A 12,295-nucleotide genomic window follows, 5' to 3' on the forward strand; every position below is an offset into this window, starting at 1 on the left:
CTTGGGGCACGTCAGAGGACACATCAACTTCACGGGATGTTTTTCCATTAAGCACAACTTTCTGTTTTCTTAAATTTAGGTATTCTTTTATCCAGTTAACAACCGTGCTGTTTATATTATACATTTCTAATTTTTCTATAAGTAAAGAGTGAGGGACAACATCGAACGCCTTCTTGAAATCTAGAAACAAACAGTCAACAGAAAAACCCTTATCCAAAGCTCCTGCTAAATCATGCGTTAACTCAAGCAACTGTGTTGTACAGGAAAATCCACTACGAAATCCATGCTGCTGAGGGCTAAGCAAAGAGTGCGCGTTCATGTGGCTCATAACATTACTGTAAAGTACGTGCTCAAGTACCTTACAAGCAACGCTAGTAAGCGAGATAGGCCGGTAATTCAAAACACTACTTCGCGGTCCACCTTTATGCACAGGGACGACATTGGCAAGTTTCCAGTCATCCGGTGAAGAGATTTCTAGTAAAGATTTAGTAAAAATTACGCACAGGTATTTGGACACTTCCCGTGGGCACAAAGAAAGCAGTGCCGGTGACAAAGCATCCGGCCCAGTTGCTTTAGACGAATTCAGTGTCTTCAGAACGGCCTCTATTCCTCGTTGGTCGATCATGATATCGTCCATGGGCTCACCGAACACTGGGGTGGATCGCGCCACAGTGTTGGCGCGATCCACCCCAGAACGAGATGAAGAACGAGATGAAGCACTCGGCTTTTTCAATGTCGTTATGGACGGTAGCACCGTCGCTATCAAGGGCCGGTATTGATAATACATCTTTATTGTTCATTTTAAAGAATTGCCATAGTTCTTTCGGTCTTTTCTGTATGCGCAGGTGGAACGTGCTGAAGTACTTATCTTTAGCTGTCTGCATAGCTGCCTTCATCTCTTCAGTTTTGTTTTTGAGTTTATCTTTAAGCTTCAACGAAGGGTTTTTCTTATAAGCAGCGTAAACATGCGCTCTCTGCCTGGCCTTACATTTCACGTGTCGCGAACACCACGGCTTACTTTTGCTGCGCCGCGCAGTCATAACCCATGATGGTACATATCTTTCACGCATCTCGAGCAACTTGTTCTTAAATACTTTCCATAGCTCTTCCATATTCATGAATTCAGCCTGTGTCTCAAACACATCGTAGTAGGAATCTAGAGCCAGGGTCATATCACTGACACGTGCTTTTTGATAGCTGTAGATACGCCGTGGACCACTGTTAGCAGCTCTCACATACTGCAAATTCATATCGCACAATACAGCTTGGTGGTCGCTTATGCTCAGCAGCACTGTTGTAGAACTCACCGCCTCTGGCGTGTTAGTGAAAAATAAATCTAAAACATTATTTGCCCTTGTCGGCTCTAGAACTAGTTGTGTTAACTCGAAGAGGCGACACATCTTCAACATTTCTTTACTTGACTGGCTGCAAGCGCTGGAACTGGGATCTGCCAGAGATCAATCGATTTCTGGAAGATTAAAATCACCGCCTGTAACTAGGTAATCAGTGCTCACTGTTTACATTGCCGCGGTAAGCTCACCTAGAATATTAACTTTACTTCCTGGTGGGCGATAGAACGAACATACCGATAATGACCTACCGTTCTTCAATCTAATCTCTACCCACAACATTTCACTTTGACTGCATTCAATATCAATTTCCCGGGAGCACATTGTCGCATCCACTAAAATAAAAACGCCTCCCCCGAAACGATTTCGGTCCTTACGGTAACAAACAAAGCCCCTGGGAAACACTTCATTATCCTCAACGTCAGCCTCGAGCCAGGATTCAGATCCAAGAACGACAGTTGGTCCAGACATATTAACAAGGCTAGAAAATTCATCACATTTATTACGTATGCTTCTGCAATTCACAATAAGAAAAGAAAGCACAGACCCATCCGCTTTCAGTTCCTGTCAGTCTGCTTGCACAACTTGGTCTAGGGATTCATCATAGACGTATTTCACCTTATTTATATAAAGAGTAGTGAACTTGAGGTTTACTTTGTCAGTCTTCACTCGATTAGCCTTAGCATAATCCCACAGTCGTTTCCGCTTTTTGCGCACGCTCTCGGAAAAGTCCTCTGAAATACTAATATCTGAGCCCTTCAATTTTCTTGCGCTTGATAACACTGCCTGCTTTTCCTTATACGAAAGGAACTTGACCATTATTGGCCGCTTCTTATTAGGATTATGCCTTCCAAGACGATGTGCTCTCTCTATTGATACTTTTTCACATTGAAGCTTCGACTGACAAATTTCTAAGATATGTTCCTCAGCCTTTTCGTACGTTTCGCGCTCATCATCTTTCACACCATAGAAAATTAAATTGCACCTCCTACTGTGGTTTTCAAGGTCATCAACGTTATCTACAAGCGCCTGTAGCTGAACTTGCTGCTCTTCGCAAATCTGTTTGCATCCCTTGACGACGATGTGCAATTCCTCAAGTTTAGTAAGCGTTGTTTCTAATTTAGTCATACGTTCGTTCAGGTCCGATATGGCAGAGTTACTTTCAGCTTGGTGTTTTTCAATAGAACCCAGTTTTTTCTTAATTTCCTTTTGTCCGTCTAAAAGCTGTTTAAGAACTGAATCGTCGGGGCCTGGGTTCATCTCGACGTCACCACATACAAGTAACAACAAGAAGTAAAATGCGAAACGGCGTAGCAATTTGAACCGATAGCGCCTACAAGATACAGGTCGAAAGTGGCAAGCATGAGCTCTTACACTCGCAAAGAGCACTGGGGGTGGTACCGGCAGAAGGAGAATAGAATAAGTGTCGCACGTTGCATACTGACTGACCTGCACAAAGAAGAGCCATCGCGTGAGCGGCGCAGCCATAGCCGTGCCGGTACCACGCCCCAGAGGCAGACTGAGGTTCCGCTGTATTAGTAGGCTGTCTAGGCGACAAGCGATGTCCCAAGGTTCGTTGACTGGTATCGGACAGAGTCCAAGAGTAGCGGTGGTGTCCGTTCCGTTGCAGATGTTGGTTCCATCGGCGGCTTCCCAAGAAGAACAAACGAGCGAAGATTCCTTGGCCGATGACGCAGGTTTCATAGATCCGCCTTGCAAACTTCTTGAAAAGCACGGGCATAAAACCGAAGTGAGTATCACCTGCACAAAGAAGAGCAATCGCGTGAGCGGCGCAGCCATAGCCGTGCCGGTACCCCGCCCCAGAACGAACCAAAGGCGGCGTTCGAACCAAAGCCGGCAGAACGAACCAAAGGCGGCGTTCACGGGCCCGCTCCCGTTGTCGTTCTTTGAGGTCTGCCTCCTATTCAGTGGAGCGGACCAAGCGCGGCCTACCCATAGCGCAGCTGGCCTATAACTGGCGAGAAGCGGCTTGCGCCGAGCGACCGAACCCTCCCCTTTCCCTTCTCCGGAGGGAGGGAGCGCTTGCGATTGGCTGGGAGAGTGGCGTGATCCTGCGCGTCACTTGTGGAAGCGCAGGGCTTCCATCGTGCCAGCTGCAGGTGAGGAGGGTTTCCGGCCGCTGGCTGCGGAGGTCTTGATTTTTGCGTATGACGACAGCCACACCGACGGCGCGAGTCAGGCAATACAAGGTTCGCTTGAAAAGGATGAGGGAGCGCGGTATTGAACCGCTGCCAGCATGACGCGGAACGATATGTGCGAGTGATTAAACCACTCGGCCACGGCTTCCAACGCGGCCTCGGTGATACAATCGGGTTTTTAAAGGTACCACGTGATTTGTACGCCTGTGTTTCAAAATCGCTTTTGAGAACAGTGTTACGCCATGTGTAGACAGTCGAGAAGGGCATCAATCGAAGGCTGAGTCTCCGGACTACATACGCTCAAGCGGAAAAGCTGCCGTTGTTTTATCAGAGCGACTGTTCTTGTATCAGAATTCGAGTACAAATTTCCGTCGTTTCCATAGGCTTCTATTGCTGAATCTTCAACCGCTATGCCAACAAAATTCTAGCTTTGCACAGCATAATCACTGCATTTGTCTTATGCGGATTGTCTTCTAGAACTTGTCTTTCACCTGCTTTTTAAAAAATCGACCTTCACTTATTCTCGAAAAACCCGCTCGTTCCATTGAAGACGCGCAAGCGTCGCGCCGCGGCCGCTTGTAGCGCTGGTGGGTACGTGTCCAGAAAAGCTGGATATGCGCTCGGCATCATGCCCGAGCTCGCTTAAAGACACTTCGGACGGCCTGGGCGTTCAGCCCGGACCCGTGCCTTTATCCTGACACCGCACAGTATTGTCGCGTGATAGTAGAGAGCTGCGGAAACGCATGCAGAGTGATGACTTATATTGTTGTTGCCGCACACTCGATTTTGCTTACTAGAAAGTTAATAAGATTTTAATAGGGTGCGCAGGACAGAAATTGCTCAAGTGTGGTATTGACCCTTTTCGCGGTGATCCCATGGGCGCTGCCATGTTTGATCATGTGGTGACGCGTCCATTGCTTGCCTGAACTGCCTCCGTTGCCTCCTTCTTTACAATGGAAGTGTATGATGACGGCGCGGCTTAGAAAACCTCTGTTTTAGGAAATATCGTAGATGGTGACTGGGTGAACGACACGAAGCTTTGATCACAGCTTCAGAGGACATGCAAAAGCGCTTTCGGAGATGATGAACCTGTGTACAAACGGCGGAAGCGACGTATATTGTGCTTGTTCTAAAAGCGGGCCTAACTATGTATTCCAAGCTATCCAAACATTCCGCTCATGAATTCAATCAGGTTTAGTGTGTTTCGCTCGTTGTACTTTATTTGGCAAATATTCTGAAGCAGCGGCTTGCCAGTTTCTGACTCATTGAAGTTCCTCGGTGCGGCCACTATCAGATTATTTTCTGCCTAATCTGTCGCGGGTGTGCTCAGTTCCGATAGATTTGTTCTTGCTGCACACAAGGATTGAAACGTAGCTGTTCTGCAGATTGCCATACCTTGTAGCAAATGCGTATTATCGCGAGTAACTCGCTTACTATTGTGGACCGTCACGAAACATTCAGCTTCGACCTTTCTTCCGCTCTCGATGTAGTACCGTCACTTATTGTGCGTACATAGTGCGCATATATTCAAGTGTGCGCCCATTCACTTATTCTTGATACGTCGGCGATAGAGTGGGCGTAAGTTTTCCTGCCATTTGGGATAGAGGTGTTTAGATAACGTGTGCGAAACCTACTATGACAGGAAGCAGCGCTACTCCCTTTGTCACTGTTTAACGAGTGGTACTCACTCTTGCCGACGTTCTGGGGCTGAAGCCCTTCCTTTGAAGGTTAGCGATACAATGCTGGCAGATGAACAAATTTATGTATCCTCGCGGAAAGCCGTACATCTCTAAATTCCGGTAACACGTTCGGACAGTTGCAGCAGCGGTCCGTGAACTTGGTCACACAGATTCAGTCCATTCCTTTACATGCCAGTCACTATTTTTGCAGCCAACTACTGCACACGTCTTCAATACACATGTTTCAATCTAGCACGATTGGAGTGCGTTAGCGAAAACTCAGTTGCATTTCCGACCTCTGATCGCACAGAAGCAAGGTAGAAGCGGTAATGGTTTCGTATTCGTGCGCGGTCGCTGAGGAGACGTATGGCGCGCCGCCGTAAGTGCCACCTCGTTTCTCGAAAACAACCACTCTGCGAAAAGGGTCAATAACGCATGGCACGTGGTGGTGTAACGTTTCTCTGTTCCCTCTTCTTTTCTAAAGAATATTTCTGTAAGCGCTTTCTGTATTGAAGTGAATTAATGCTAGTGCACATCCCATGTTCCGTTGATCATGTGTCCCTCTCGTTCTTGCGCTGCATGGTGCAATGTTACCATACAATTAATATTGCGGAGCTATCACGTCACTGCTTTGCTATATTGCCAATACTCCAATTATAAATAAAGGAAATTTCATCCATGGTTGTAATAATAGGATTAGCTACTTGTATTTTACACCTAAGCTGGCAGTGGAGGGATTTTCTTCACGTTTGTGCCCGTACATTCTTGCAGTTTGTTAATAAAATCGCGCGAGCGCCGAACGCACCCCATGTCAGCGGCCTTTAGCGGCGAGGCGCGGCGGCATATGCATGCGTTGGCACGCAAGGCAATTTCCAGTTCAAATCTATTATGCTGTTCTGTTGGCTTCAGCAATGCCCCTCGCCACAGCAAGGCTGCCGTGCGGTCAACGCTGGCGCGATGTTTTTAAAACATTGCAGGAATATACATTAGGGCCATGACATTCTTTTTAAATGCGAAGCTGTTTAAGCCAGCCGTAATTTGTGGTTCGTACCAAGAAAATATCAAATCAAATAAAATCAGTTTATTTCAACACCACGTGAGACAGTACAATAGACACAACAGTGATGCTGTGGGGTGAAAGCAAAAAGCCATCAAGGCTTGGCAAGGGCTTTCACACCATTTAACACATAGCAAACAGCAACAACAAATCATAAGTACTTATAATACAGCGGTAAACATGTATTAGAGTATTATCTCGCTTTTGTTCTGAAACGCACAAAAAAGTATGTTTGTAGAAAAAGAATGGTATCATTCATTTTTTGTGAAATCATCAGCAATCAAGAAAGAAATAAATGAAAGTTTCTTGTCGAGGCGGGATTCAAACCCGCGTACCCACGGTCCCAAAGCGAGCGTCGTAACCACTAGGCTTACAGCCCCGCTTGCAGAACATGCATTTATGCGAACCATATGATTGCGTTCGAGCGTCGTCGTCTTCGTCCACACCTGGCGCGTTCGTACGCGTTCGTGCCAATGCTCTGCGAGGTGAAGAAGAGGTTTTGCGCGCTATGCTCGGGAGAGATATAAAAAAATTAGAGCGAGAGATAGAGAGAGAGACGCATTCACAGAGCGGGTCTGCTGGAACGCGTTGTCGGTATGGCGCGAATGCGGTGGAGCGCAGTGTCGGCATTAGAACTCGGCGCCGCTGTTGCAAGCTGCGCTATGCCACGCGCAGTGACGGCCGTTAGTCCGAGAGAGAGAGAGAGAGAAAGAGGCACACATTCACGGAGCGGGTCTGCTGGAGCGTGTGGTCGGCATCGCAACGCGGTGGAACGCGGTGTCGGTGTTGTAAGCTGCGCTATGCAACGCGCAGTGGCGACCGTAAGTCCGATAAACGCGAAAAGAAATTATCATAATCATGAGTAATAAGGCAAAACGTTGGGCTATGACCGCCCAGCTTCGCTGTTTCAAGCGTTGCGCGGCCGAGTGCAAGGTTAAGCGTATTTTTAACAGCGGATCTGTTTAAGCCGGCCGTAATGTGTGCCGCCTACCACTGCGTTGCCTAGCAACGACCTCGCGGAGCGCCGTGTGCTTCCCCTCCTCTCCGAGTCGTGCACATGTTGCTTTGACATGGGACGTTAAGGAGACAGAAGGAGAGCATGCGCGCGCGTCGCGCGCTATGCTCGGAAGGGAGAAAGAGAAAATGAGAGCGAGAGAGAAAGAAACAAATTGTAGCAGCACCAACGAGGCAACGCGCAGAGGTGCTGCCGACGCCATCCGCGCTTCTCCCTTTCCCCGCATTAGCGCCGAAGGCTCGCGGTGTCCGTGACTGCAGCAGGCGCCTCCTGCAGCGGCTCGGCCAAGCTCCTACCAACTGCGTGCTACTGCGCATACGCCGTGACGTCATCCCGTCGTGCCGTCTGCTGCGCGCCGCCCCTACACTGCATAGCTTTCGCCGCACTGCCCCTACGTGTGCTCGGAGTGCAAGTGCTTCGCGAGGCGTTCCCTGATGCTACAGGACCACGAGGAAATGCTTATACATTTCGTATAACTTAGCATCACTTGGCATTACTTTGTATAACTTAGCATCACTTCGTATAGCCAGGACCAGCTAGGAACCGATCAGCTCCGCTGTGTCTTTAGCCTTGTGCCACTAGTGCAAGCTACCCCGATTTTTTTTCTGCCATTGTCTGGTGAACTTTCGGGCGTTTTGTGTGCGTCCCTTGAACGTTCACTGATAGGCGGTGAAAATGAACACTAAAATCTGCGTTATCCACGCATGTAGACGTTAGGAGCTTTCAGAGAAATTATCCAACAAAAGCCCGACTTTCGTGCACTTGTCAATTTGTTATAGTAGGATAAATGCTTTTCCTTCTTTGCTATTTGCTCTGTGGAAACTTAATGAAGTTAGCACATGATGGTGAATGTCGTCCATGATAAAGGCGTTGCATGCGTAACGAAAGGGAAATTTGTCTAATCTGAAGAGGGATATTGTGCAGCGGGCGAAGGCGGCAACCCGAAGGAGCTGAGTGCCACATTCTGCGGCAGCGAAGCGTATGCTCCCCCGGAGGTGCTGCAGGGTGTCCGGTACCGGCCGAAGAAAGCGGACGTCTGGTCGCTCGGCGTCATACTATTCGTCATGGTCACCGGACTCCTGCCATACGAGTCCGAGTGCGTGCCCCGCCAAGTGCGATTGCAAATGACGCGCACCCTGCGCTTCCCACAGGTACTAAACGGCTTTTACAGTTATTTCAACATCTATGTTTGCCCGGTGTCCGGCTAGAGCTTCTTAGAAAAACTACATAGATTCCTACATTGCCTTAAATGTATATATTTTTATATGCTCAGCCCGCTTGACACTTGCGCACCCGTAAAACCGCGGGTACCCAAACTACGTGATCCACACGACCGGAGATCACAGCCTCCGGCATCGGCCCTGTTTAGTGTTTATTGCGAATATATTGTTGTGGGCTTAACGGGAAATTTACATGATGAAGCTGTGCGCCCGAATGGAGAGGAAGACAAAGTGCGGAAAGTATCAATGGCTGTTGGAATCATTTTACTGTCTTTAACTTACTCATTGAAATTCATCTAATATCTGCCCTATGGACTCAGGCCAGTCCGCCTAAGTGCGTAGGAGCCAATGACTTTAAGGTGATCATCATCAAGTAGTGTCTATACCTGTGTGAAGTGCCTGCTATATTTTGTTCGCGAATGGTAGGATTCGAGAGGTGAGGGACCTGGAAAATATTTCTCGGCGTCTGATCGCAAGTGGGAAGTGAACACGCAATTCTTCGGACTTCCTCCTTCCACTGCTGTTGTGTGCGAGGTTGTCTGCGAGAAGTAAATCCGAGGTTTATGTTTCAGTTGATTTCAGTTTCATTTTTCATATTCGCCGCACGTATTCGTTTCACACTTATTGCTGAGAAAAGCGAAAATGCGACAGAGGAGGAAGGAACAAAGCAAACCCCGGGATCAAAGGGGCTTCTCTGCACGTCACTAGGTCGCTGTCCTTATTTTATTGTGCGCTTGTAAAACAACGGTTACATCATGTCTTTGTGTATACGAGTATATTGATAAATGTATATGAAAGCATGAATTTTCACACACCAGCAAAATCAACTTAAATATCTCGTCAAAATGTACATAAACAAGAAACAGGACGTGCATTTAGCAATATGTAAACAGAGTCGAACTCCAGCATTCAAGAGGACATCCCGAACTAAGGGATGTCCTCTATAGGCGAGCTATATATATAATGCCGACGCTGGTTTTTCGCTGCCATTGTGCGGGATAGTGTCAAGCATGGCACCATAGCGGATGCCTGCTCTGCCACGAGCTTTTGGGCATTGCGCTATTTATCCACCGTTTGTGCGCTGAAGATCAACCTTCCGAGTTACTGATGGATTCAAGCAGCATGGCTACGTGGGCAGCTCCAGCCATAAGGTACGTGATAAGTGCCCAAGATTGAATGTGGCGTTCATTGCACCGACATCACCTGAGCACCAGCGGCGGCTGCGTGATACCGCCTACTGTATTCAGTACCCGTGTCACATTGGCACTTTTGATCACTATCGGGCTCTATTTACAGCAATTTAGCTTTTATTGTCATGTGTATTTAATTAGATAAAATATACCTTAAAAGCCACCCTTTCATTGAATTTGTGTATAGATTCATAATCATATTAACTGCACCTCTGCTCCTGACATGTAAAAAAAATAAACATGTCATAGATTGGACCACTAAATATAGCCACACAGGCTAATGGTCCAAATACTTTTGTAACCATGTTTTTTTTTGTATTAAGTTGACTGACTGAATAAACTGAAACTGAAATTGAGTTCTATCCGGATTGAGGCTGCTACACGAGCACTTTCAAGAGTGCCTTTGCTAGTTCCGAATCAAGTCAATTACAATGAGTGCATCGTGGTAAATATTTTCAATGGCGATCACAGCACTACAATTTTTACTGCATTTCAGGCACATTCGTCAAACGCTTAAGATCCACATAGAGACCAATGGTGCGCAGTACGTCGCTCAAGTCGATTTAGGACCTCGCGAAAACGCCTTTACAGCTCCGCGAATGAACGGTGCCCCATTTGAACAAAGCTGCATTAAGAGCACGCCACGTAGATTCGATGGTAGATTATGCATAGGCCGCGCATATTTGTGCAGTACTGCCCGCAAAAGGCGAATCGAGCACAGGGTGAGAAATTATGTTTTTAGAAAATGTTCCAATCGCATGGGCACCTGCACAGCCAGAAATCATTGCACTTCGTCGTCGGCGTTTGCGCGAGGAATGCAGCGGACGCCCTTAGGCTACATCAGTTACGCCAGATTGCTTGGGTCGAAGCCGACAATGAAATAGCGTGCAACAGCGGCAACGACAGCATGAAGCGATCGCTTGGGCAAAAACGCCGCAGTAGAGAACGAAAGGCGAAGCATTTATTGCGATAACAGAATATTAGACATCCATATCAAGTAGAGTCAGTAATTTTATCAGGTGCACAAACTGCTGTAAAGATTCGCTTAATAACTAAATTAACAAGCACGCTGTCATGCGCGCACAGGGAAACCCGATCACATGTCAATCGATGACCGTTGTCAGAACGCTGGTGAGAGCAGCCGCGAGCGAATTCACCTTCGTGCTGCCTCTCTGTTCAATGCGAACTAGGCGCACGAGAACACACCGCACGAATACACCGCGGTTTATACAGAAATGAAATAGAGCCTAGTATAAAATAAAGCGACAGGTCCCTGCGCCAAGTTTTACAGCGTAAACTGTTATGGTCTCATTCGAATAGTCATCTCGATTGGAGATATTGTCCGCCGCCGCCACCAGTGTCCGTTGCAGCTATCTCCAGCAATGAGAAAAAGTAAAGTCGCTGTTTCGCCCGAAAGGCGAAGCATCGATTACGATAGCAAACTAGTAGGCAGCTGTACTAAGTAAGAATACTAGCATTATTGGTCATGTAAACGTGTAAACATTCGCTTATCAACTAAATTGACAAGCATGGTGTCAGCGCGCATAGACAAACATGAACACATCACATTAAATGACCGCAAATGACTGTGAAAACGCTGGCCTCAGGAAGCGCGGCAGCAGAAGCGAGCGAAGTGACCTTCGTCCTGTCTATTGCTTCAACGCAAACTGAGCGACGAGAACACTGCCCGCCACAAAGGTAGGAGCCGCCTGCAGGTTGCTAAGTACGCAGTTAGCGCCGGAGTTCCTAAACGCTGCTCCCCTCCCACTCCCGCGTTACCTCCCTCCCTGCTCGCACGAGATTGAGCTGCGATCGTCGGTTCTCCTTGCGCGCGGTCGCGAAATACGTAGTTGCTGCCGCACAACAACGCCCTCCCTCCCATCCCCGCACGGCCTTTCGTGCGACGCAAGACAGCGCGTTTCCTGTCAGATTTCCTCTCTTGCACGCGCCAAATTGAGCCGCGATCGTCGGCTCCCCTCAGGCGCTTTCACTCGCATATAGAGTATACGACGCACGGCGACGGTGTTATCGTCCTTGAACTTTATACGCAACATCATGGCAACGGCGACGCCAGCGGGGAATAATGCGCCTGGAGTGTCCAAAAACTGCTATCGCAATAAAACATGTATATTCTACCTGGTTGAATCGAGCAGGCTTGGTGTCTATTTGTCACCGCCCAGTTTCAAAAGGGATGCCAATAAATCATTATCATCGTCATCATTAGCACCATATCCTGCCACTTATCACGCGATGTAAGATGCGCGCCATGCAGCGCGGATACCTGCGCACTTTGCATTGCAGCAGCATAATAAACCAGGTGGCACGCTATGTAGCAGTTGAGTAGGCAGCGGTACAAAGTAGGTAGAGGAATCTAAAGGAAGAAAAAAAAAAGAAAAAGCTTGCACTAGTGGTGCAAGGCTGGAGTAAACAGCGGAGTTGGTGATCGACCTAGCTTCTTCCAGGTTTTACTATGCGTGGCTAAGTTTTGCCAGGAAATGCTTAGTGCTGCTAGGCACGGTATATCGAATCGGTTCGCCGCCGATGCGCACATTCTCGCTTGGCCGCGCGACGCGCTTCAAGATCAGCGGCTTCTTCTTTCGATGTCCGGATCTTCTTTGGTCGTCCC

The sequence above is a fragment of the Dermacentor silvarum genome, chromosome 3 (genome assembly GCF_013339745.2).
Source record: "Dermacentor silvarum isolate Dsil-2018 chromosome 3, BIME_Dsil_1.4, whole genome shotgun sequence".
Taxonomy (NCBI): domain Eukaryota; kingdom Metazoa; phylum Arthropoda; class Arachnida; order Ixodida; family Ixodidae; genus Dermacentor; species Dermacentor silvarum.